The sequence below is a fragment of the Sorex fumeus genome, unplaced genomic scaffold, assembly GCF_029834395.1.
Source record: "Sorex fumeus unplaced genomic scaffold, SorFum_2.1 ptg000070l, whole genome shotgun sequence".
NCBI lineage: Eukaryota > Metazoa > Chordata > Mammalia > Eulipotyphla > Soricidae > Sorex > Sorex fumeus.
In genome coordinates, this window is record NW_026606127.1 from 5,586,276 (window position 1) to 5,590,719 (window position 4,444).

The 4,444-nt window shown below is 40.7% G+C and overlaps 1 pseudogene; it reads left to right on the plus strand.

Moving 5' to 3' along the window:
* Positions 1–220: 220 nt before the first annotated feature.
* Positions 221–317, plus strand: LOC130037026 (uncharacterized; annotated as a pseudogene).
* The last annotated feature ends 4,127 nt before the right edge of the window (positions 318–4,444 follow it).

Here is a 4,444-nt window from a genome sequence, read left to right on the forward strand (position 1 = left end):
TCATATAACATCGTCTAAAAGAATTATTTTGTAAAACTGATGCCTTGATTATGGTAAAAGATAATATGGTAAAAACCATATTTTTCTTTCTGGGACATTAAAGTTCTAAATCTATCAAGCTGCTTTGAAATACTTTCCTTGATTAGGTACCACTCTCTGCCATAGGGTAAGTAAGGACAACACTCAAAGTAATCAGAAGAGAAAAATTAACTCCTACTAGGTTTGGTTACACATATACTAAAATTGAAATGATACAGAGATTATCATGGTCCTTGCACAGAGAGGACATGCAAACTTGTAAAGAGCTCCATATTTTTGTTGCAAGAAGAACTAACACGGCTACTTTAAGCTAAGGCAATCCCCACAAGTACAAAAATTCTACATAAAGATAGCACAAATCCCCATAACAACAATCTCTCTCAATGTCTATGGACTAAATGTGCCAATTCAGAGGCACAGAATAGGAAGATGAATTAGAAATCTGAACCCAACATTCTGATGCCTGCAAGAAACACATCTGAGCAATCAAAGCAACCATGGGCTAAAAGTAAAAGGCTGGAAAACAAGTCTTCAAGAAAAGAACACCTCCACAAAGCTGGAGTAGCCATACTAGTATCAGACCACGTGGACTTCAGGCTAAAGGTTATAAGAGACAGTGAATGTCATTCTTAACGATCATGGGATCTTTATATCAGAAAGAACTCACCCTCCTCAATGTAGATGCTCAATGACAGACCAGCAAAATACTTAAAAACAACTTCTAATAGACTTAAAAAAAAAACATTGATAGCAAAACAGTACTAGGTGGAGATTTCAACACTACTTTGTCACTTCTCAATAGATCATACAGACTAAATCTCAGCAAGGAAATATTGTATTTAAGGGAAGTAATGAACAACCGTTGGCTTAGAGAAGAAATCAAAGAGGAAATAAAAAGGTTCCAGAAACAAATGAGAATGAGGACGCGAGCTAGCAGAACTTGTGGGACACAGCAAAAGCAGTGTTAAGAGGAAAGACTATAGCTCTGCCAGAATTCATCAGGAAGAAAGAAAGGGCCTACATGAATAAATTAGAGCTCAAGATTTTGGAAAATGACCAACAAAAGGAGTGCAAACTAGGCTGGAGCAAGGAAATAATAAAATTTGTAGTAGAAATCAATGAGCTAGAATCCCAAAATACAATCCAGAAGACCAATAAAAGCAAATGCTTGTTATTTGAGAAAATAAACAAGATCAATAAACCTCTAGAAGCCTCTCAAAGAAACAGAAAGAATTCTAATAAATCGAATCAGAAATGCAAAGGGGGGTATCCTAATAGAAACTACAGAAATCCATAGGATCATCAGAGATTATTTTGAGAATCTTTGCAGCAGGAAATGAGAGAATCTTGAATAAATTGATAAATTAATGGATTCCAATTACCTCCCAAGGCTGAACCAAGAAGATTTGGAATACTTGAACCTATCACTACCAAGGAAATTGAAATGATGGTCAAAATATCCCCCCAAACAGAATCCGTGGCCCATATGGATTCAATAGTGAAATATTTCAATCCTTTAAAGAGGAACTGCTGCCAACATTTTTCAAGATTTTCCAGGAAATTGAAGAAACAGAAATGCTCCCAAATAGTTTCTATGAGGCAAAGATCACCCTAATACTCAAAACAGACAGAGACACCACAAAAAATGAAAATTACAGACCTATTTCCTTGATGAATACAGATACACAGATTCTCAAGAAAATACCAGCAAAGAGAATCCAGAAACTCAACAAAAGATCACACACTATGACCAAGTAGGTTTATCTTGGGGATGCAAGGATGGCTTAACATTCTCTAGTCAATCAACAGAATACACCATCTCAATAAAATAAAGATAAAAGTCATGTCATCATATCGATAGATGTAGATAAAGCATGTGATGAGATCCAGCACCCATACATGATGAAAAACTCTCAACAAAATGGGAGTTGAAAGTACTTTCTTCAATCTAGTCAAAACAAACTACCACAAACCCACAGCAAGCATTATTCTCAACGGGGAGAAAACTAAAGGCTTGGAGCAGAAATCAATGAGCTAGAATCCCAGAATACAATTAGGCACAAAACAAGTTACCGACTCTCACCACACCTATTCAACATAGTACTTGAAGTACTTGTCATAGGATTTCGGTAAAAAGAAAAGATATCAAGGGCATCCATATAAAAAAGGAAGAAATCAAGCTTTTACTATTTGGAGATGACATGATACTATACTTGGAAAATCCCAAAGAATCTACAAAAAAGCTCCTGGGAACAATAGATTTGTTTCGTAAAGTAGCATATTACAAAATCAATATCCGGTAGTCCATGGCTTTCCCATATATTTCAAATGAAAGAGAAAAAAAGAGATAGAGAAAAACAATCCCATTCACAATAATACCTCAGAAAATCGAGTATATTAGAATCAACTAAAATGTTAAGGAACTATACTTTGGTACTATTGCGGCAACATGGGAAGCTGCCATTGTTCACAACATTGACGAGGAATACAATCCACTGGTTCAGCACCTCCATGAATGTGCGAGGAACGCCAAGAGAGAGATAGCCACAAAAAATTGCCTATCTTCGAAAACTCTTGAGCTAATTCGCCAGCATGGTTTGGCGCATGCCTCAGCTGACCGCAAGCTAACGTGTGAGCGTGCAAAGCAGTGCAGAGATGCGATCAAGGAAGACTTAAAAGAGAGAAGAGCAGAAGTACTGGTAGATGCGGCAGAAGCCAGGAAAAGTATTCGTAAGGCCTGCCTGTCCTTCGCCAACTATAAGACCAAGATGACTGCCCTCCGACGTCCTGATGGATCCATCACATCCTCCAGAACGGCAGTGGAGAAGATTACCATGATTTCTACTCAAATCTCTTCAATAGCCATGTCCACTTGCCTACATACCAAATTCCACAGGATGGATATGTTGTTCCCAAAGTTCTCCCTTCCGAAATCTGACACGCCATTTCGTTGGTAAAGAAACAAATAGCACTCGGCCCAGACAAGGTCAGACCTGAACACCTGAAGAACCTGCCCTCAGTACTCATCAATACACTGGCTCGGCTCTTCACTCGCTACCTGCCTGAATGCAAGTTTCCGTCCCAAAGGAAAACCAGCAGGACCGTACTACTGTTCAAGAAGGGAGACATCCATGGCATTGGCAACTATCGCCGGATCTGCCTATTGTCTGTCATCTACAAGTTGTTCACTGGAGTCATCCTAAATAGGATTGGCAGAACACTAGATGAAGGACAACCATGCGAGCAAGCAGGGTTCTGCAAAGGATTCAGCACCATCGACCATATCCACATGATAACCAAGCTCATTGAAATTTCTCTGGAGTTCAAGATGCCGCTGTTTAACGTTCATTGATTTAAAGAAGGCCTTTGATTCTGTTGAGACGGAAGTGGTCATTGAAGCCCTAGCCAATCAGGGCATTCAAGACCAGTACATCAGGATCCTCCGTGAGCTGTATTACAGATTCACTAGCAGGATCTCACCATTCTACAAAGAAGTGATCGTTGATGTCAAGAGAGGGGTGTGGCAGGGTGATACCCTTTCACCGAAACTCTTCAGTGCCACCTTCGAGAACATCATGCGACGACTGGAATGGGAAGGAATGGGAATGAAGATAGATGGTCGGCAACTACACCACCTCCACTTTGCTGATGACATTGTTTTAATAACACCAAACATCGGCCAAGCGGCACAAATGCTGGCCAACTTTGACCGTGAGTGTGGAAAGGTAGGACTACAGCTGAATCTTAGGAAAATAATGTTTATGCGAAACAGCCTTGTTCCTGATGCCCCATTCACTCTCAATTGAAGGACTATCTCCGAATGCAACAGCTATGTGTACCTAGATCGAGAGGTCAACAAGACAAATGACCTGGCACCCGAGCTGTGCAGGAGGAAGAGAGCAGCTTGGAACGCCTTCAAAAACGTCAAAGAAATAGCTAAGAGGAAGAAGAACCTCCGGCTCTGGGCACATCTCTTTGATTCCACTGTTCTTCCTGCATTAACATATGCCTCAGATACCTGGGCCCTATGCAAACAAGATGAGAACAGTATTCAGGTCTCCCAAAGAAGAATTGAAAGAGCTATGCTTGGAATATCAGGTTTCACTCAAATGAGAGAGATAATCTGGAGTTCTGACATCCGTTGCCGATCAAGAATCAGGGACGCTGTCTCTTATGCCAAGGAGTCGAAAATCAGATGGGCTGGTCACATAATGAGATTTAGAGACGACCGCTGGACTAGAGCTGTTACCGACTGGATTCCATGGGATGTCAAAAGACCGCGTGGCCGCCCACCTTCCAGATGGTCAGACTTCTTCGTCAAGATCATGAAAGATCGGTTTGAGGCCCTTCATGTTCCCGGTTCGAACAGATTCCATTGGGCTACTCTAGCACGCGACAGGGACAA